Here is a 23,382-nt window from a genome sequence, read left to right on the forward strand (position 1 = left end):
TTCTTCCTCTACTTCAACTTCCTACTCCAAAACATCACCTTTTCCCAATATTTTCCCTTACCCCAGATGTCCAGTTCATGAATACTGACTTCTAAGAAATCCATCTCAAACCTCCCCCTCTAGCTTCTCCTAGCCTTCATCACCCCTTCCCAGGTCAGCCTTAAGTGGAACCCTAGAAACATCCTGTTCTTGGAGTTTCTTCCAATACTATCCTGCTCTTTTAAACCTCTGACTATCAAAATAAAATCTAAACTACCTGGGACTTACCCCATTCCCTTAGGACCTTGCTACAAGCAAACCTATGAAAGTTAATCTGAGAAACTAAAGAATTTTAATGGTGTGAACTGGTTAATATGTCACCTATGCCAGGAATTATATTTTCATTTTAACAGAGACATTCTGGAAACAATGCCATCAAATAGTGACTCACCTGGGAATTTTAGACAAGCTAATGGGTAGTATCGTTCTGGGAAGAAGCCCTTTGACCTAGAATCACAAGATAGAGCCTATCATTGTGCCAAGAGCTAACATAGCTACCCATTGTAAAAAAAAAAAAAAAAAATGGTGATTCATTTTCAAAATGGTGATTTTTTACTTTACTTCCTGGTTCTTCCTCCTTCCTTGGCAGGCTTTCACTTTTGGCAGACTTCCTTTGTTGGGTGTTGAGAACCAATCAGAATCCAGAGACATATATTTTACCATATTTGTGTAGAAGCTGCTTGTGTTTTACCTTATTTGTACACAATTATTGCTTAGGCGACGTCCAGGAAAGTTATGCAACATCCAAAGTACTCAGTCAATGAGGAACCAGAGGAGGGACTTGCATATCAGGGCATAAATACACTGACTGTGACTGTCTCCGTGTGCCTGCTCACCCGAGAGTTGCCCATTCTTGCAAGAACGAGATTAAAAGAATTGCTTCACTCCCCTGATCTCTGAGTCTCGGTGTCTTGCTTTAACGTTGAAATTGAGGAGGGTTGATCCCGTCTCCCACACCACCTCTCAGGTTTTGTTAGTTGAGCAAATTAATATATAGCCATGTGCAAAAGGATTTAAATGTTTCTTTTTCTTTTTTTTTTTAAAGCTCTTTAAAAATATTTAAAGGCAAGAACAACCTTGAAACAGGCTTTGAAATTCAAGTAGAATGTCATTTTGTATGGGGCATAAAGACCTCCAGTGAATCCTGCTCCAGGTTAGACACAGAACCAAATGATATTTTTTTCACATGACAAATTAGAGCTTTACTCAGAAAATCATTTTCCTAGCTTTCTTCTTTCCAGATTTGTTCAATCTAAAGCCTCTAGGTAATATTTTACATACCTTCATTTTTCCTATAATCAACCAATCTCTCTCTCTCTCTCTCTCTCTCTCTCTCTCTCTCTCTCTTTCTCTCTCTCTCATTACTTTTTCTGACTCAGCTGTCATTTTCCATATTCTTTCTCATACTTTCCTTTTCCTCTGGCTCTCTTGCCACTCTTTCTTTTGCCAGCTTTGGAAACCATTGCAGAGAAGACCCTGTTGGTATGACTTTTAAAGCTTCCAAGAAAATCTTACTTTCCAAAGGGAAAATTCCAACCTTTCTCTAAGGCAGAGCAACAGTCCTGGGAAGAGGCTGTAAGTAGTCCCAATAATAAACTGAAACAACTGAAATATGTTATTACTGCACCTGCACCTTCTGCAAGTGGAATATCAGGGCTTTTTTTTAAATGTAAAATGTTCACATTGTCACTTCTCCTTTCTCAATAATGAGTAAAATCATCATGTAATCTTGTGCTTAGTTTCAAGCCTACTGTGATCTTTAAGTTTTTACAACATTCTACTCTGTAAGCAGGAATTTTTTTGTTTTGTTTTTTACTTTGAGTGTCCTAATCCCTCACCCACACGCTTTCCTGACTTAGCAAGCACTATATTCAAGGCACAATTATCCTGTTTCTCCCGTATCTGACATAGATTTTTTTTTTTTTTTTGAGTTGGAATCTCACTCCATTGCCCAGACTGGAGTGCAGTGGCACACTGATGGCCATTCCAGGGTCGGTTTTCTGAGCTCCAGAGTTTCTTCTGCTTCAGCCTTCCAAGTAGCCGGAACTACAGGTTCATGCTACCATGCCCGGCTAATTTTTGATATTTTACTGTAGCGAGGAGGTCTCGCCTAGTTGCCTGGGCTGGTCTCAAACTAGTGGGCCCAGGCAATCCACTTGCTTCGACCGCCCAAAGTGCTGGGATTCTAGGCTAAGCCAGCGAGTCCAGCCTGACCTAAATGATTCTAACACTGTTCTGTGGTACTCAAACTTCAGTGGACATTAGAATCAGCCGAGGAGCTTTTAAATGTGCAGATTCCCAGTCTTCATTTACACACAAGGTTTTTATTTAGTAGGTCTGGAATGGAACTCTGAATCATGCATTATAACAAACATTCCAGGTGATTCTAATGAGGTGGATCCAAAGATTATACTTTTTGAGATGCTGCTTTGTGTATGGTGAGATCCTTGAATATTTAGTACTCTAAAAGGTTTAGTGCAATATCTAGAAGTATCAATCTGACAATCAGGAGAGTACTTCAACAAGTGGTCTTTCTTCCATGAAATTTTGCCAAGACATATATATAAAGTAATGACATAATAAGGCAGACCACATGTGTATTTGCATATCCTTTGATGTCATTCTCCTAGGCCAATGGGCAGAATTGTGTCTAATTCCATTGATAAAGATCCAATTGCTGGAGGTGAAAGAGACCTTAGAGATCTTCTACTCCAGTAATTTGTTTTATGTATAAGGAGACTATGACTCAGAAGGGGAAAGTGACTTGCCAAAAGCAGTAGGTTTCTGGGCCATAGCTAGAACTCAGGTCTGCTAACTCAATTTTATTATTTACTCTTCTGAAATTGAGTTTTCTGTAGGTCAATTCTATTTTTTTCTTAATACTTTTATGCTCTTTTACTGACCCATGGCAATATGAATGAATCTGTTGCTACTGGGAGTGCCCAGCCAAGTCGGGGTATACTTGAGGAAATAGAAAAGCAGAAGGAAGACAAAAAGAGCTAGAACCATTGCAAATCCACCACAGCAACAATTGTCCTCGGGGTGCTTTAAAATACCAAGACTTAGGCTGAATAAGATTAACTATGACTTGAAGATAAACAGACAGGCTCTATAGGATTGACTGTGACTTGAAGATAAGCAGAATACTCCCTTACTTTTAAAGATTTTTATGCTTCCCCCTTCATATTTAAACAAAATCTTGGAATGACCAAGAGCTTCAGCAAAAAATATATTCAGATAAGGTGAAACTGTCAGCAGTAATGAGTTCGTTAGTTATTTGTGAATAAAGAATTGAACATGACACCGTACTCAGGACAGCAATGCAGTTTTATTACAAGCAAGTAAAGCAGAGCAGAGTAAGCTAGTACATTCCTAAGAATCAAGAGGAGCGGAGCGGCTTTTTAGAGAGTGAGACAGCCTTGTTTATTTCCTTGGTTCGAGTTCTATAATTTACATTTCTTTGTCTTAGTCTCTGGTCTCTGTTGGTTAGTTCCCTTTCAGGCTTGTTTTCCCTCTTTATGGTCAGGTTATAAATTCTTCATTTGACCTTTGGCATAAACTAATGTTTAGATATTGTTAACTCTGTCTTGTTAAAGTTACGCGTGCCTTTAAACAATTTTGAGGCTACACGTCTTCTATCTTTTCATGATTTATTACTCATACATGCTATGAGCTCTAGTTTACAAGACCAAGCTACTGTGTAACACAAAACATAAGTCTGAAGCTTAATATCATAAAGGAAAAGAGTTTACATTTTTGGGATTTTAGAGAGTTTCAAGAGTCCAACAAGATTGCTCCTTATCTAGGTTTGCAGAAGTTTCTTTAAAGAAGTATAGCTTTTCCACACCTCCTGGATATTAGGTGGTTTAATATGGCTGGTTGTTCTCTCAAACATTAGCAGTGATTTACAAGATAAGGTCAGCCTTCCTAACAGGTTACATTGAGGAAAGGTGGAGGGGGGAGGGCCCACATTCCTAAGGACAGAAAAAGAAAAAAGCATACTCATTAAATCCAAGCAGCTTTCACATTTGGCCCAGCTCAACATGAAGCAAAATTTCTAAAATGAGTAAATAACAAAATGTCAGCTGGCTTCCTGTTTCTTTCCTTCATTTTTTAAAATTTAACGAGTCAGTTTTAATAATAAATATCGCAACTGTCTTCTCCCAGCAATAAACAATGTCAATCTTTAAAAGTAACTGAAGGCTAGAACAAGAGGGTACATGAATGGTTGAGCTAGTCACAAACACAAATATTCAGATGGATGCATGTGAACACAGCAGTACACACCAGTTTTGAAGTGCACAAAGGACTGACTGCTAGACCAGAAACAAGAAAGAAAACTACCTACACTTCAACACCAGAATAGGCCACTGTCCTCACAAGACACTGGAGACAGGATTCAACTATATTCTTTCACTTATTGAGGGCTCTATACATTTCAAGAGCAAACTTAATTTTTACAAATTTTTTAAATGGGAAATGTTTCAAAGAGCAAACTAGGAGACGACTATGATGTTAAAATGGCCATTAGCACACAGTTGCGGACAGTTTCTAGGTTTGTAAGTGAGGCTTCATGATCGAAACAAGCAGAGAAATTGTTGGCATAAAATCTGCCTCCCATCACCCATATCCTTAAAACAGGACAAGATGGGATGACCATACCAGGTAACATCACTGAGGTCTCAAGGAGCAGCTGAAATGTGCTGGAACGCTCCACCCTGTCCAGGACCTATGTTCTATTCCCTCAATGACAAAAGGAACTATGTTTCTCAAAAAGGCTTTAATTTCTCCTCCCAGCTGGGCACAAAGCTTAAAATGTTTTTCAGTACTACTCAGAAACAACGTCTACTTCTTTTGCTTTCTTCTTTTTCTTCTTTTTGGTGGTGTCACTACCCCCATCTCCAGACTTGTCCCACTCTCTAGAGCTGCTTTGGCTTTTTTGTCCTTCTTCTTCTTTTCCTTCTTGATCACCTGGGGAGCTGCTAATGGAATTTCATCACTTTCACTCTCACTCTCTTGCTTCTGCTTTGAGGCTTTTGCTGCTTTGAGGCTTTTGCTCTTTCACCACTTCAGCCACTGTGGATGGAGCTTTGACTGCTTTAGTAGCCACCTTTCTCGGCAAAATCACTGCAGTCAACGTACTCCTGCTTTCAGGAAGCAGGTGTGCTGTCTGTGGGTTTGCCATGCTTGTCCAAAAGTCCTGCTTGATCAACAGATTCTTTTGATTCACCTGGACCTAAACTACACTTCAGAGGGTGTCTCTCTCCAGGATCATACTCTTGATCTTGGCTTCTATACCATGGTTGCAGGTAGAGATCACTGCTTATGGTCATTAGCACAATAGCTATGCAAATTGCTTCCCCTTTGGTAGTGATGACCACAATCTCCTGATTGACTTCAATGCCATCTTCACATCAGGGAATACCTGGAAGCATGATCTTGGTCTCATAGCAGATAGCATTCATTGCACTGTCTTTCATAACCAGTCGTTTGTGAGACGTCAACAGTTTTTCCAAAGGGTACACGACTCACCACAGGTAACTCTCATCCTTGTGGTTATTGTGCAGTCACTGGGTATTCAGCGCATCGTGCATTGTCACCATGTGGTCCTTTTCACTCATGACTCCAGAAGGAACCCTCTGAAGTTCTTGCATCTGACCACTAACTTCCAGTAACAAACTAAATTGCACACACAATATCCAAATGTAGGTGCCAGCCTCACAACTCACCCAAAAGAGTCCTAATCTCTCAGGATCATTTTGCTCTTATATATGGTCCATACTCAAAGCTGCCTCTTTACTGCAGCAATAGGTGGGGGTCGCTTGAATAGGGCAGCAGTCAGAGTTTCTAGGGCCTTAGAAAACTGGGTCTCCCCTTCAATAGCATTGTGCATCTGGACAATTCCCACACACTTTTTGCCTGCACTCTGCTGTGATTTCACCAACTGTGTGACTCCTATGCACATGATTAGACAGTCAGTCACCTTGGGATACAGAGTACCACTGTGTCCTGTCTTTTCCACTCTAAGTATTTGTTGAATTCAGACTACCAACTCATGGGAAGAGGGATTAGAAGGCTTATCAACATGTCCTTATATAACCCCCAATTTCTCTTCTAACCACAAGGATGAGAGTTACCTGTGGCAAGTCGTGTACCCTTTGGAAAAGCTGTTGACGTCTCACAATTGAACCCACAAGGAAGAGGTATACAATGTGTTGTCCTTACATTCAGCTTACCAAAGTTTTTTAGCAACAGGAGTCACTGATATGTGTCCAACTGAGCAACTTTGGATTCAGGTTTGATACGAAATTCTTCAGCTTGCTATATTTCAGCTACATCTTCTTCTGGTAATGACTTCTGATCCTCTTTCTTGTTATACTTCTTTGGCAAAATATCTACCAGAGCAAAATCCAGTCCTGCAAGCTCCACTCATGGTAATTACCCTTCCCAATCTGCCATGTTTTGTGTACTGCACGTGCACCACCTGGCCACAGCCAAGAGAAAGACCACAGACTCCCACTACTGGTCCTGTCAGCCTGTGCCACTGGGCTTCCCATTTCATACCCTTTTCCCTCTTCGATCCCTTCTCTTGTCTGCCTAACTACCTAACAAAACTAGTGATAACTATTGATATAAAGCATTTGACCAAAATACTTAGCCTCTTTCTTTTATTAAAAATTAAATGTAAGAAATTATTTCAATAAGAAGATTATACTGGATCATGTCTTTAAAGTTAACACAGAACAATACAAAAAACCTGCATTTAATTAGAAAGTGGCGAGGCAAAATTTGGATATTCAGGAGCCTAGCCATAAATTTTCCAGAGACTACTGCAAAGGTAAAGGTAAGTAACTATTCTCTCTTTCAAGCTTCCATATATCTTCTGGTATATAAGTTAGAGTGATGATGGACTACCTTTCCTTAAGAAAGACTTTTTTGTCTTTGTAGTTGCTAGAGATTTTAGCTTCATATAATCCGTGTGAAAATATATTAAATAACAATTATTTATTTTAATTTAATCTTGATAAGTACATATGACAAAATGCCCAGCTCTCTTCTAAGTACTGTGGGGGGGAAAGGAAAATTATAAAAATGATCACCCTTATACTAGTACAGTAACTTATCATTTACAAAATGCTGTAACACCTACCATCTCATTTGATTCTCTCATTATATCTTTCTCTTCTCAAACTTATTAGTTCAACAAAACTGTTATTATTCTCCATTTTTCACATGTGAAAAGGGAGGTTAAGAGTTTGAATTTTCTTAGGGATCTCAAGGTATCTTTTATTTATTTAATTTTATTTTTATTTCTATTTTTTTAACTTTTATTTTTTATTTTAAAGATGTGGGGTACAATTCAGGCTTAGGTAAGCAAATGTTCATTATGCAGGTACCCTTGTTGACGAGGAGTGACCCCCTTCCCTAGGCAGATTCCCACTACTGGCAATCCTGCTTCCCCACTCATCTCCCGGCAGTTTCCCACCACTGTCAATCTCAAGGTATCTTTTAAATAAAATAACAACCAAACCACTTTTCAAATCCTAAAGAATGTCTCTAATGGTATGATTTCCAGCTAGCAGAAAAGAAGCAGTCTTCAGTTCTTCAGCTCACTATAGTTTAACCCAGGGTCTAACCTCACACCCCAACTATCGGTGCCTTTATCTCCTTACCCAAGGTTCAGTGCTGCTCTTTTGTTGCCTTCTATCTGTTCAGGGGGTCGCTTGTAATACACATTCTGCTTGTTCTCTGAACCTTATATGCTCCCTTTTCCCTCCTAATCAATATTGCTCTGACTTGTGCCTGTGACCCAGTCCCACAGGGCACTTTTCTCCTTGAAAACGAATATCTCTAAGGTGTTAGTAGGTATTAACGAATTAATGCTTCAATGTCCCTGGAAACATAATTTTAATTTTAACTAGGGTTTTTTAGAGAACTGTGCTTCATCATGTTCATGTCACCCCATAGACAAAATCTTCAAACACCACAATCCTGGGGAATAAAGCCTCCAAAATCTGATCCCATTCTAACCTTTCTAGGTCATTTCTCTCAGAAGTTTACCCTGTGAGTACAACAAACTGGATTATTTCCCTTGCCCCAGAAATTCCCATTCAAATGTTAACCTGTCCTCTCCATAAATGCTGTCCTAATCTCTGACCACCATCACACCTTCAGCATTTAAACAGTTATCAGCTAACCTTTGAGGTACTTTAGCTGTTGAAGGAATTGGAACAAGCAGCAAGATGAGAACTGCCCACAACATTGAGAAAGTGAGAGAATTCCAGAGATAATCTTTACCAACCTCATACTCTTGCCAAGGACTGTTCTTGGAAATGAATGTCTCTAGTAGACACCAATTCGGAAGATTTTCCTAGATTCAGCCTGGCCTGAAAAAGTAGGCCCATGGGTATCAAACTCAGAAATATTTAAAAAATCAAGAATATTCCTAAAGATAGGAAAATTGAGCCCTCCAGAGAAGTAGTGACATGCCCAAAGTCATATAGCTAGTTGTCTCAGAACCATGACTTTTGTATCATAGTTCACAGCTCTTAAAGCTCCTAATAGGAGGAACTTTGCCCTGTGAAAATATATTTTGTCTGTGCACCTAGTATGTCACCCCCTTCCAGTCTAGGTTTTACTTCTGCCCCAGAGTTTCTCCTGTTACTATTTCTTTTAAAAATTATTTTATTTTATTTTTTATTTTAGATTCAGAGGATCCACATGCATATTTGTTACATCAACATATTCTGTAGTGCTGGGAATAGAGTCTCAGGTGGCCCATTCCCCAAATAGTGAACTTTGTGCCCCATAGTAGTTTTTTATCCTTACTATAACTACTTCTTAATCATTCTACTGCTAAAAATCTTCTTTCAGCAGCACTATCTTTCCTCCCTTGTAGGAAGTAAGGTCTTTTCAAATCACCCTTCTGATAGAAGGCAGTACCACTTAAATGCCTTTCATTTATTGTTTTAGTGCATCTAAGTCTCTAATGAGTCATATTTTTTTCATTTTTGTTCTTACTTTCCAGGCCCTGATGAAGTTGTCAAGTTTTAGGAAATATCATGTAGGAATGGCAGTTGACTAGTCAATAGCTGACCTTGACATGGAATTCCACATATCTTGTCTCTGTCTTTTTCTTTTTCTTTTTCAATTTTTTATTTTAAAGATGTGGGGTACAATTCAGGGTTAGGTATACAAATGTTCATTAGGCAGGTACCCTTGTTGATGAGGTGTGCCCCTCCCCTGGTAGTTTCCCACTACTGCCAATCCCTTTCTTAAGTATTATGATAATTGTTCAAAGTTCACTTGTGAGTGAGTACATGTGGTACTCAGTTCTTTATTTCTGAGATAGATCACTCAGTATTATAGACTCTAAGTCCATCCAAGTTTCTGTGAAGTTCATAATTTTGTCCTTATTTAGGATTGCATAATATTCCATCATATATATGTACCACATTTTTAAAATCTAGTCCTCCTTCGATAGGCAGCATAGTTGGTTCCATGTTTTTGCTATTGTGAATAATGCTGTGTGCAGATATCTTTTTCATAGAGTGATTTGAGTTCTTCTGGGTAGATTCCCACCAAGGGGATTGCAAGGTCGTATGAAAGGTCAATTTTTAGATCTTTTAGGAATCGCCAAACCGTTTTCCATAGAGGTTGTACTAGTTTACACTCCCATCAACAGTGTAGAAGTGTTCCCTTTTCCCTGCAACCTCTCCAACATCTGTTGCTTTTTTAGTTATTGATTATGAGCATCCTGATTGAAATTAGGTGATATCTCAGTGTGGTTTTAATTTGCATTTCTTTGAGGTCTAGTTAGGGTGAGCATTTTTCATGTATCTGTTGGCTGCTCATATGTCTTCTTTTGAGAAATGTCTGTTCATATATTTTGCCCACTTTGTAATGGAGCTGTTTCTTTGTTTGTTTGTTTCACCACGTTTGAGTTCCTTGTAGATCTCAGATGTTAGGTGTTTGTCAGATATACAGTTGGCAAATATGTTTCTGAGTCTATGGGCTGTTTCCCGGCTCTCTTGATGGTTTCTTTGGCTTTGCAGAAGCTTGTCAGTGTGATGAGGTTCCACTTGTCTATTTTATCTCTTATGATATGGGCATTTAGGGTTTTGATCAGGAATTGGTTGCCAGTTCCTATTTCCATAAGGGTGTCTCCTGTGTTTTCTAAGGTTTTTATTTTTTGTGGTTGTATGTTTAGGTCTTTGATCCGTTTAGAGCTGATTTTTGTGTATGGTGATATGTAAGGGTCCTATTTCATTATTTTGCATATGGTCTGCCAGTTTTCCCAGCACCATTTCCTGAATAGGTTCTCCTCTCCCCAGTGGTTGATGGTGGAGGCTTTGTTGAAGATGAGTTGGTTGAGAAATTGAGGTTTTGCTTCTGGAATCTCTACCCTGTTTCATTGTTCTAATATGTTTGTTCTTGTATCAATACCAGGCTGTTTTGATAATTTTACCTTTATAATAAAGTTTAAAGTCTGAGAGTGTGGTACTTTGTTTTGTTGCTAAGCACTATCCCATTCACAATAGCCACAAAAATAATGAAATACCTTGGCATCTTCCTAACCAGAGAAGTGAAAGAACTTTACAATGAAAACAACAAAACATTGCTCAGAGAAATCAAAGATGACACAACAATATCCCATGCTCATGGATTGAAAGAATCAGCATTGTTAAGATTTCTACCTTACCCGAGGCAATCTACAGATTTAGCACAATACCCATTAAATTACCAGCAGCACTCTTCTCAGACCTGGAAATGACAATACAGGAATTCATATGGAAACATAAATGATCATAAATAGCCAAAACAAGCCTCTGTCTTTCAATGTGCCTTCTTCTTTTGTTTTTCGCACTGAGGATCGGTGACTCTCATAATCACACCAACAATTGGGGAGGTGGGACTATTTATGGAATGTTTGATGAACACCCAATATAAAATAATTAAAAATTGTAAAATTTGTATTAAATATTACAAATAGTAAATACAGTAAAATTTTGAAGTAATGAATCACTAAGTTTAATGCTTACATTTTATACAGTATGTATTGACTCCTGACCTTGAAAGATGAGGAAAATAGCACTCTTATACTTCCTGCACTCTCTTCAACAACTTTCTGATTTTTGTGAGATGTATATATTTATATACATTATACACACACATATCATACTCATGGTATATAACATTTACAGCTGCATCTGAATATATAATATTTACATTCTGTTCTGTAGCCATAAACTTTTCAGTTTATGCTTGAGGCTATGATTAAATTGAATAAATATCCTCCACCAATACTTTTTTTTGGTTTAAACAAAAATACATATTTATTGGCTTGTATACAACTGCAGATTCAGGGATTATACAGTCTTCATGTGCTCAAAAATGTGTCAGGAATGGATCTTTTTCTTCTTCTCCCTGCTTCTTGGCTCAGTTCTCTGCCATGTTTGTTGCATTCTCAAGAAACTTTGCCCATGCTGGCTTCAGCTGATCTTATACCCCCTGAAGAATGAGAGCTTTTCTTTCCCCAAGTCTTGGGTAGGCTCTTATTCTCTCTGCTTGTATCACATATTCTGTATCAGTCAGGACCCTATCAGGAAACAGTTCACCAATACTTTTTCTACAGTATCTTCATTCTTAGTTTCAGTTAGTCAGTCATTCATCATTCACTAATTTTTTTCAATGAAATACTTTATTATTCAGTAGTTGTTTTTCTCCCCCAGAGAGGACTGATGGTTGCTATGTATTCTAAGTTTCTTCATGCCTTAAAATGCCTGCCTGTTAATTTTACATTTGACCTAAAACTTTACTAGTATTCTTAAATCACATTGTCTTTTAGAACATTGTACTTTCCCATTGTTTTCTGACATTACCTGTTATTTGTGGACAAGTATCATGTGAGCCAGACTTTTCCTTTGTGTACATGATTTGCTTTCTTGTGTTATGTATACTTAAATTATAATAATGTAATCAGGATATGATTTAGTATCAAACAATATCAGCTTCACCTAAAATACAAAGTGCAGTCTTTAAATTTGTAAATTTAGTTCTTCCATTAGTTCAGGGAATTTTTCTGCTATGATGTCTTCTAATACTTTACTCAATTTGCAGAATAGAAATTATTCTCTGTTAACATTCTCCTTACTTTAATTCTGTCTAATTAAGTTTCTTTGTCATTATCCTCTGCAGTCACTGTGATTATCTCAGAAAGAGATGTTCCATGGAAATAGAAACCAAAAGACAGCTGAGGTGGCTATTCTAATATCAGATGAAATAGACTTTAAAATTCAAAAGTGTTATTAAAGACTAGTGTATATTAATAAAAGTTTTAATACAGCCAGAAGATATAACAACTACAAACATGTACATACTTTGCAAATGACTCTAAAAATATATGTAGCAAAAATTGGTAGAATGTAAGGGAGATATAGAAAGTTCTACAATAATAGTTGGAAACTTCAATAGTACATTTTTAAAAATGGATAGAATAGACAAGAAGTCAGTAAAGAAATACAAGACTTGAACAAATCTATAATGCAACTAGACATAACAGATATATATATAGAACATTCCACCCAACAGAAGAATGTACATTCTTCTCAAGTACAGATGGAATATTTCCCCTAGGCCATATGTTAGGCCACAAAAGAAGTCTTATGAAATTAAAAAATATTGAAATCATACAAAATATCTTCTGTACCCACAATGGAATGACTCTAGAATACAATAATAGAAATAATACTGGAAAGTTCTTAGATACATAGAAATTAAACTATGCATTTTTTTTTGAGTTGGAGTCTCACTCTGTCACCCAGGCTGGAGTGCAGTGGCATGCTCATGGCCACCCCAGCGTCGACCTGCTGGGCTCAGGCGATTCTCTCACCTCAGCCTTTCAAGTAGCTGGAACTACAAGCATGTGCTACCACATTGGGCTAATTTTTTGATTTGCTGTAGAGATGAGGTCTCGCCCAGTTGCCTAAGCTGTCCTTGAACCCGTGGGCCCAGGCAATCCCCTCATCTTGGCCTCCCAAATTGATGGGATTGTAGGCTTGAGTCACTCACCCGGCCAACAATGCATTCTTAAGCAACAAATGAGTAATAGGAAAAGAATCACTAAAGAAATTAGAAAATACTTTGAGAGTAATGCAAATAAAAGAATCACATACTGCCAGGCTCGGTGGCTCAGCCTGTAATCCCGTGCCTTTGGGAGGCTGAGGTGAGTGGATTGCCTGAGCCCATGGGTTTTGAGACCCACCTGGGCAGTGAGACGTCATCTCTACAATAAATCAAAACTACCAAAAAATCAGCCGGGCGTGGTAGCACATGCCTGTAATTGCTGCTACTTGGAAGGCTGAGGCGAAAGGATCGCCGGAGCCCAGCAGGTCGAGGCTGTGGTGGCCGGGAGCGGCCACTGCACTCCAGTCTGGGTGACAGAGTGAGACTCCAACTCAGAAAAAAAAAAAAAAAAGAATCACATACTAAAATTTGGGAAATGCAGTAGAAGCTGTGCTCAGAGGGAAATTTATAGCTGTGAATGCCTACATCAAAAATAAAGAAAGATTTTAAATCAATAGCCTAACTTTATACCTTAAATACTTGAGAAAAGATTGTACTAAACTCAAAGTCAGTAGAAAAAAAAAATGTTGCAAATGAAAGCAGAGACCAATTAAATAGAGAAAAGAAGTTATTTGTAATCCAATTGAGAAGTTGGGAGAGGGAATACATTTTTAAGAGATAACTATTGGCCAGGTGCAATGATTCATGCCTATAATCCCAGTACTTTGAGACAATTGCCTGAGCCCATGGGTTCGAGACCAACTTTGGGCAACTTGGTGAGACCTCATCTCTAAAATAAAAATTTTAAAAAATTAGCCAGGCATGGTGGCACATAGTTCCACCTGTAGTTCCAGCTACTTGGAAGCTGAGGCAGGAGGACTGCCTGAGCCCAGCAGGGTAAGGGTGTGGTGGCCATGAGCATGCCACTGCAGTCTAGCTTGGGCAACAAAGTGAGACTCCAACTCAAAAGAGAGAGAACTATTTTATCAGAACTGTACATAAAATAATTTAATTTATTGCAGAAAGTAACTTTATGCAATAGCTATGTATGTCATCATCATCTTTTCAGAGGAAGAAACTAAATGAAGTTTAAAAATGTGTCCAAGTAGCAGCAGATTTATCCACAGAAACACTGCAGGCTAGAAAAAAAATGTGTCCAAGATCAGACAGTAAGTTATTAATTTAAATTCAAATCTAGGTATGTCTGAGTCAAAAGCCATTACTTTAGGTTGGTAGATATGAATATATAGAAGAAGGGGTTTGTTGGAGTGAATAAAACCTTACAGAACATTGATAAGATTTAATGAGAAATTAATGTTGGTACCAAGAGAAGGAACAATTCAGATAACTGACCCCTAGGTTTTTTGCTTAAATAGACGATGTTGTTAATAAATGATACTGAGAAGTCAAAAGAATAATTTAGTTTAGGGAAGGGAATTTATTTAGTTCAGGGCATGCTGAGTTTGAGATTCCAGAGGAACATCTAAGTGAAGATGTCTAGTACTTAAAAGTGCACCTAACATTATTTGATCATCTAATGTGTGCCAGGTGATTTATATATTTACATTCATTTGAATAAGATGAGAAATAAAACTTTGTAATTGATCAGACTGGAAGTGATGATGTTGAGAATGGAAAGGAAATCTCACAATGGAAGAATCTACTAAATTTAATAAGTACCTGGATTTAGAGAAGGACTCCAAAGTTCCAGAACTAGGGAGGTTCCTGGAAGAACTAAGTTACCATTGACATTTACTAGAAAAAAATAATATTTTATATTTGTATTTCTCCTTATAGATGTCAAATCTCACTTTATTGGAAACTGGCATGGAACAGAAGATAATGAATCTGGTTTGGCATTTGATGGTTTTGAACAGATGTTGAAATGTCACTGTGGAAATATCCAGAAGGCAGCTGAGATACAGATTTGGAGTTAGTGTGATAGGATAGGACTACAAATATATATTTGGGAGTCATCCACAAAGATATGATAGCTGAAACCACATTAATGGGCAAGATCTTAAAGGAAGAGAATGTGGAAGGAGAATAACTCCAGAAATAACTCTTGACTTCACCAGTGCTCCAAGCCTTTTTGGCAGGAATTTATCTCCTGTAATATTACTCCCTGGTAGTCATTTGTTATTTGTGACATTGAGATTAATATACCAAGGCTTTCTTTTCCTTGAAAGCCAAGCCTCACTAAATTATCTTCTGTAGATTTTTTGTTGCATTGTTATTGGTTATCAATTTGCACATAGCTTGTTTTATCCACACTTAGAAAAGAATGACTATTTTTCCCCTGGCAAACTTATTCGATTCCTGAACTGAGACATTACATGTTTCTCAGTTCTGTAGTTTCCTGAAGAAAATGGTACGCTCTTCTCTATCTTTAACCTAGTAACTCAAAACTTTATTGATGTCACCCTTTCCTGCTTCTTCCCAACATCACTGAGAAAAGCAGTGGCATGAAAGATCACTTTCCATGTGATGTGAGAGAAATAATTGGGGTTTGGCCCTTATTTCCTATTTCAGTTGCCACTGAAGATTTCAATATTTCTTTGACATAAGACTCTTAATCTGTTAAAGCTTAAAGATCAATACAACAGTCTCATTTTTATGAATATGGAAACCAATGTTCAATACAATGTGGTAAAGAAACAACATTTCACAGTGATTAAAAGTGTAATCTCTAGAGTCAGGTAGACCTGTGGTTGAATAATAGCCCTGACACTTACTAGTTTCTTGGACTTCAGTTCTGAAACCCCGCATAGCCCTTTGGCTATGTGCAACATTGGACAATTTTTTTCAACCTGAGTTTCACCTATTTAATCTATAAAGTGGTGATTACAATACTTTTTACCATGTAGAGGTGTTATAAGGATTAAATGGAATATAATGTACTCCCTATATTGCTTGGTTAATAATAAATATATAATGCACATTTATTATTGGTGTTATTGCACTGGGAAAGGACAGCAAGTTGTCCAAAGTTACACTGGAATTAAATGATGCATCTGGAACTAGAACTCATGTCTCAACTCTTAGTTCAGTGATTCTTCCTCTATAGTAGGCTAATTCTTCATGAAGAGCTTCTTTGAGAAATCTATATAGAAACTGATATGGACATTTTTCAAAGAACTAAAAGTACATCTACCATTTGATCCAGCTATCCCACTACTTGATATCTATCCATAGGAAAAGAGCTTGTTATACAAAAAAGACACTTGCACTCACCTGTTTTTCATGTCACAATTCACAATTACAAAGATGTCAGCCTAAATACCTATTAACTGATCAGTAGATAACACAAAATGTGATATATATAAACACACATACACACATACCGTGAAATACTATTCAGCCATAAAAAGAATGAAATAGTGTTTTTTGTAGCAATTTGGATGGAACTGGAGGTCATCAATGTAAGTAAAAATAACAGATCATGGAAAGTAAAATACTGCATATTCTCACTTATCAGTGAGAACTAAGCTAAGGGTCTGCAAAAGCATATAGAATAGTGTAGTGGACATTGAAGATTCAGAAGGGGGGATGGAAGGGGGATGAAAGATGAAAAATTACCTATCAGATACAATATGTACTAGTGGAGGTACCAGATACACTCAAAACTCAGACTTCACCACTATACAATGCATCTATACAACTAAAAACCATTTGCACCCCTAAAGCTATTGCAATAAAAAAAATTAAAGAAATCTCTGTCATCTGTAACACAATTGAGTTATAGTATTTAATGCTTAATACTGTTATTTAGAACATTCTGAGAGTGGACATTTTTTACCATATGGTAGATAAAATAGATAAGAAAAAATGACCTTCAAATATCAATAGTCTAAAATTAGAATAAAAGAAAACATGGGTAAGACACTACAAAAATTCAAAATAAGAAGGTGGAAATTTTTCTTGATATTTGGATTTGAATTTTTTTCTGTCTAATCTTTCCTGTCAACGTAGTATTTATGGGAATATAAATGAACTATAGGCCAATGGCATTCTAAAAGATTCAGGTTTAAAATTACTTTAGAGAAAGTGATTTTCCATAACTCCATGAGGCTAATATATTCCAGGGATCCAAGGACAGTACAAGAATTGGGGGAGGGGGACCTGGCACGGTGGTTCATGCCTGTAATTCCAGTACTTTGGGAGACTGAGAAGGGAGGTTTGCTTGAGTCCAGGAGTTGGAGACCAGCATAGGCAGCATAGCAAGACCTCATCTCTAAAAAAGTCAAAAAAATAAAGTGCCTGTAGTTCTAGTAACTCTGCAGGTTGAGGTAAGAGGATTTCTAAGTCCGGGAGTGTGAGGCTGAGGTGAGTCATGATTGTGCCACTGCACTTCAGCGTGGGTGACAGAGTGAGAACTTGACTTGGAAGAAAGAAAGAAAGAGAGAAAGAAAGAAAGAAAGAAAGAAAGAAAGAAAGAAAGAAAGAAAGAAGGAAGGAAGGAAGGAAGGAAGGAAGGAAGGAAGGAAGGAAGGAAGGAAGGAAAGAAAGAAAGAAAGAAAGGAAGGAAGGAAGGAAGGAAGGAGGAAGAAAGGAGGAAGAAAGGAAGGAAGGAAGGAAGGAAGGAAGGAAGGAAGGGGAAAGAAAGAGAGAGAAATGGCAGAGGGGAGTTGGCTGAGAGGAGATAAAGACATTAAAATGGCCAATGGAGAAGGAACTGGAGCATGGAAAAGGCAGTAAACTTGGAAAAATTAAAGGAATAGGTTCAGCAAAGAGACAGGCCTCAGGAGTTGACACTGAGATGCAGGAAAAAAAGTCTAAGTGAATCCTTGTTTTACTCTCAGAGAAGGGACCAGATGCAAAGAGTTAGAAGTGATTCTATAATCTCATCCTTGCTCTCTGATAATGGCAGAAATCACTTAAAAGTTTCTTACTTTCTTCTAGCTCTGATCCACACCTGTACAACCACACCAGCAAGTAGATTAAAATCAAGCAGAAACAAATATCTACTGCCCTTATATTAAAATAACTACATGTGTAAATCTGTAATCCTCTTGACAACCTTTAGACCTAAGTTCTACAGACCTCACTTGCCTCCAACAGCCTAAGCTTTAACTTAGACTTGTACATTTGTTCAGAAGTCTTTTTAAAAAAAATTTCCTGTGTCAGGACATATTAAAGAATTAAAAACCCTGTAGACTGAGAATGGAGCTTAAGTTTAATCAAATCAAGGTAGTTTAGATGCGTAAATGTTGACCATGAATATATATTTTTTCCCTTAGCTATTGCTTTTTATGAGAATAAGTCTTTATAGTCACATTAACAAGGTGAGGAATAGTTTTCTACCAATCTAAGATGCTTGGATTCCTTCCTGTCTTTGGTTAGTTGCCTTCCTCTTTCTTCCATTACCCCTTAATCTCAGTGGGTCTTAGGTAGTTTCCCATATTATACCTACAGAAATATTTGTACAGAACTGAGCCCTTAAAATCATGCAAGGAAAAAATAAAACCTCAGCTATGTGAAATTGCTTCTTAAAGTAGTTGATTCAGTATATGAAGAATTTTACTACAACTTTACATCCTTTTAACAGTTGTGATTAAAGAATTTAAAAAGCTTTGCCTGATTGTTTCAGTGTGTAACTTATGATTCATTCAATCAACAACCATTTATTGAGTGCCTACTATGTGCCAGGCTCTGTGCTAGGTAGGTGCTATGCCAGTTACTACAAGGACAACTTCTTCTGTGTATTAATTTAAACTGAGTCACTTGAGAACAGATTTAGTTCTTTTCTTGCAATTCCCTTTACACAATCTATTCCAACAGCTAGTCACCATTCCAAACCTTAAGCCCTTGGGAAAGTATCTTGCTACCACCTGGGCCCTACTCTGCCAAATGTCTCTCATCTATTCCCATTTCCATGGAGAACAGGGATGCTTACAGTTGTTTTTATAGATGCAAAGCATGTCCTGAAACAGATGCAATCCCCAGACATCTCTGGTAGGGACAGTTTTGCCATAGTAAGTCCTGCCAGGAATTAATACCATTTTCCCCTGAAGTTCTTGTTCCCTATGGCCATTTACTTATGGTAGGAGTAAACCCATCATAGCAGATCTATTTCCTGGCATGCTAATCCAAGTCCTGAGCAATATTCTGGGAAAAACAAGCCTGAATTTGGAGTAAATGCTAATATAAATGAGCAAGAATCAGTAGAGAACAAGAAGAGAAGAGAGAAATATTTTGCCGACTAACCATGCCTCCAGAAATGAATATAAATTATGATACCTCAATCTTCAAACCAAAAAGAGCATTTACCCAAGATTTAATTAGACCCAGTATAGTACTCCAGAAACCTGTATCCCACTTGAACATCAGTTCTGAACCCTATATGGCTTTACTTCTTTATCTAAGGTCCTTGTTTTTTATACCCTGTGAGGTGCTGAAAAGTAGAACTCTCAACTTAAGAATTTCAGACATACTATGGCTTCTCCATTGTGAGGACCTATTTGGGTGTATCAGAACTTAGGGCACTATTCTTGGGCTCAGTTTGTACCATCAGTTTTCCCCATGTCTTATCTTTAGACTCCACTTCTGTCCATGCCAGTGAGAACGTCGAGTTACCAAATTCTGCATGTAAGTTAGGATCCTGCTTTATTGTGTGCTCTTGTGCCTAGTCTGGATCAGTAAACATTAAACACACTGCCTGTTTTAACTCTGTTCATACCCTGTTCCTTCTGTTTTAATATGACACCCAGGTCTGTGACCTTAGTGTTTCCCTTTGGATCCATTGTACATGTGAGCCACTCATAATGCAGGACTTGATTTCTTCTCATTCTTTTCATGTTGCTTGTGAATAAGACTTACTGTTCAGAATATTCTTTCTGCCTCACTGTCACACAGTTGTCGATAGGAATTAAAGATAGATCCAGAGTCTGGAAGGCAGAGGTGAGACAGCAACTTCTTGCTTTTGAGGCCAAGTCTTGTGCCTAGTTAGGAAGCTAACAGTACTGATGTAATGTCTATTTAGGGTTAAATAAGTCTTGACCAAAGATTTGGGAGTTATGACTTGGTGGGAACAGAGATTTGGGAATTCTAATTGGTGGGGAGAGAGATTTTTGGAGTTCTGCCATTCCTTGCAGGCTATAAGTGGGGATTACTGAATTAGAATCTTCATAGGTGGTAGAGAGAAGACAGGCAATTGGAAGGGCCAGCACAGGCTCAGGAGCAGAAAGCAGCAATCAGGCAATATTTCTGATTGCTGTGGTACATGGACTGACCTGCATCTTTCATGAAAGGTGTGTGTGTGTGTGTGTGTGTGTGTGTGTGTGTGTGTGTGTATCTATACTCTGGGAACTGAGAGCTCCTTGGATAAGTCTCACTCTAATAACCGATTTCAGAGTTCCAGTAACATGGTGACGGCATAGGTGGATTTGTGAGATTCTCCGCACCACAGTCCATCGCAGTGGAACACACAGGGACCCAGACTAGCAGAGAAAAAAAATGAGCAGAGCGAAAGTGAAACTGCCACCTTGGCCATTCTCCAGGCAGAGAATGCCTCACCCACTTATCAACAGCCTCCACCTCTGTTCCTAAGGTAACATCACTAAACAAGAGACAAAACCCCTCCCCTGCTGAATCAGACAAAGGCAACATCGCAGACCTCCCAGGCAGCAGGATGAAAAAAACAAACCCAAGCTGCCAGTAAATCTAGCTGCCTGCAAGGAAAATAAAGGGGAGAGGCTGGAGATCAGAGCTGAAGAGACAGTCAGGAAAGATTCCAGAGCTAGTCTGATCTCTTATTTTGACTTGTGATTTTATCACTTTGACTGTTTGTGTTGCTCACTTTTGTTCACTTTCTGACTTACACTATCTGTTTCATGATTTTATTGGTCTGTCTCTGTGTAGCTACCAGTATCCTTTAGGGAATTTGGCTCACGTGTTTTTTTCACTTCTCTCCAGCCTTGTGTCTCTTTTTCACCTGTTAGTTGGTATGGACGTCTCTTTTCCCTCTCAGTCTCCTCTCTTTCTAACTTCTATTGACCCCCCCCTTCATCCATTATTTTCCTCTTTTGTACCTACTTCTGATCCAGGGACCAAACCTACATATCACTGCACAGATTATACGGCAGTGGGAAATAGGTTCCAGTGTGCTCATACACCTGTGGGTGGATACTGGAAGCAGCACATAGATTCTGAATCACAGCCCCCCACTCAATTAAACCTCAAAACTGCAATAAGTACAGCCCGGAACCCATACTCCAACCTCAAAAGTGAACAAAGCCAGAGGACCCTCATAAGGAAGAATAGCAAATTGCACAAATGAAAGAAAAGCAACCCCACCTTCCCTGAAAAACAGAATTAAAGAAGGGGAGGGAAAGGGGGAGAGAGAGAAAAATCTACACAAATGAAGAAAAACCAAAAGAAGAATATGGGTCTCTCCCAGACACCTGGGCGGGCAGACACTGAGAAAACTGACTTTGGAATGCAAACAATGAAGAGCCCCCAGAATGAATGGTCCCAAACTACAGACCTAGATATCAAGACATTAATGGAGAGATTAAAAAGAATTGAGGAGATACAAAAAGAAACTAGGAAGGAGCTGATATCTAAGATAACAGTAATAAAGAATACTGTGAATGAAATAAATAACAAACTGATAAGCATGGAAAGCAGAATTACCCAAGCAGAAGAAAGAATCTCAGAGCTTGAGGAACAAAATATAGAAATAAACCAAACTCTTAAAAACACAGAAAACAAGCTCAAAAAGACGGAAAAAAAACCTTCGACAGATAAGCAATTACTTCAAGAGACAGAACCTAAGAGTAATTGGCCTTCCTGAGGCAGACAGAGAGACAGAGACCACACTGGAACAAACTTTCAATGAGATCATTCAAGAAAATTTCCCTTATCTAATCAGTGATGCAAAAATTCAAACACAAAAGATTCAGAGAACCCCTGCAAGACAACAAATGAGAAGACCAACTCCTAGACACATAATAATTCACCCAAACAAAGTAGGCATAAAAGAAAATCCTAAAGGCAACATGAGAAAAAGACCAGATCACCTACCATGGAAGACCAATTAGAATAGCAACAGATTTAGCTACAGAAACACTGCAGGCTAGGAGAGCTTGGAACCCTATCTTCAAAGTCCTAAAAGATAAACAGTTTCAACCAAGAATAACCTACCCAGCCAAGTAAAGCTTCATCAGCAAGGGACAATTAAAATCTTTCCCAGAGCCAGGCTTGGTGGCTCAGCCTGTAATCCCGTGCCTTTGGGAGGCTGAGGTGAGTGGATTGCCTGAGCCCGTGGGTTCAAGACCCGCCTGGGCAGGTGAGACCTCATCTCTACAATAAATAAAAAAATCAGCTGGGCGTGGTAGTGTATGCCTGTAATTCCAGCTCCTTGGAAGGCTGAGGCAGAAGGATCGCCAGAGCCCAGCAGGTCGAGGCTGCGGTGGCCGGGAGCGGCCACTGCACTCCAGTCTGGGCGACAGAGTGAGACTCCAACTCAAAAAGAAAAAAAAAATCTTTCCTAGATATCCAATCCCTAAGAACTTACGCAGCAACCAAACCACCTCTACATGAAACACTTAAGAAAGTACTAAACACAGAAGAAAAGGAAAAAAGAACAACATTCTTCACAAGAGTACAGGAAAAAGAATAAAATACACATGAACCAAACCCAAAACCAAAAGGAAGACAAAAAAAACCAAGTGGAAGAACAACAACTCTATAAGAACACTATGATAGGGACAAACTCTCACATTCCAATAATTAGCCTGAATGTGAATGGACTAAATGCACCACTGAAAAAACATAGAATCGCAAAATGGATAAAATATCACCACAACAATATACTGCCTTCAAGAGACCCATCTCACTAGAAAGGACATGCACAGACTCAATATAAGAGGATGGGAAACAAGTTTTCAGGCAGATGGAACACAAAAGAAAGGAGGAGTCGCGATCCTAATTTCAGACAAAAGACCATTTAAGTTATCAAAAATTTAAAAAGATACAGAAGGCAAATATATAATGATAAAAGGTTCACTCCATCAACAAGAAATATCTATCCTAAACATATATGCACCCAACATAGGTGTGCCAACTTTCATAAAGCAACTTCTAGGAAAACTAAAGAAAGATATTGACTCTAACACCATCATAACTGGGGACTTTAATACTCCACTCATAACCCTAGGCAGATCATCAGGACAAAAAATCAGCAAGGAGATCTGGAACCTCAATTTGACTCTTGACCAAATGGACTTAATTGACACCTACAGAACACTCCATCCAAAGACCACAGAATACACATTC

General features: G+C 38.3%; 1 pseudogene; it reads right to left on the reverse strand.

Annotated features, from left to right (window-relative positions):
- Positions 1–4,867: 4,867 nt before the first annotated feature.
- On the reverse strand, positions 4,868–19,847 carry LOC103255554 (annotated as a pseudogene).
- Between the last annotated feature and the right edge of the window lie 3,535 nt (positions 19,848–23,382).

The sequence above is a fragment of the Carlito syrichta genome, unplaced genomic scaffold, assembly GCF_000164805.1.
Source record: "Carlito syrichta isolate Samal-C Ts95f unplaced genomic scaffold, Tarsius_syrichta-2.0.1 Scaffold288249, whole genome shotgun sequence".
In the NCBI taxonomy this organism is placed as follows: domain Eukaryota; kingdom Metazoa; phylum Chordata; class Mammalia; order Primates; family Tarsiidae; genus Carlito; species Carlito syrichta.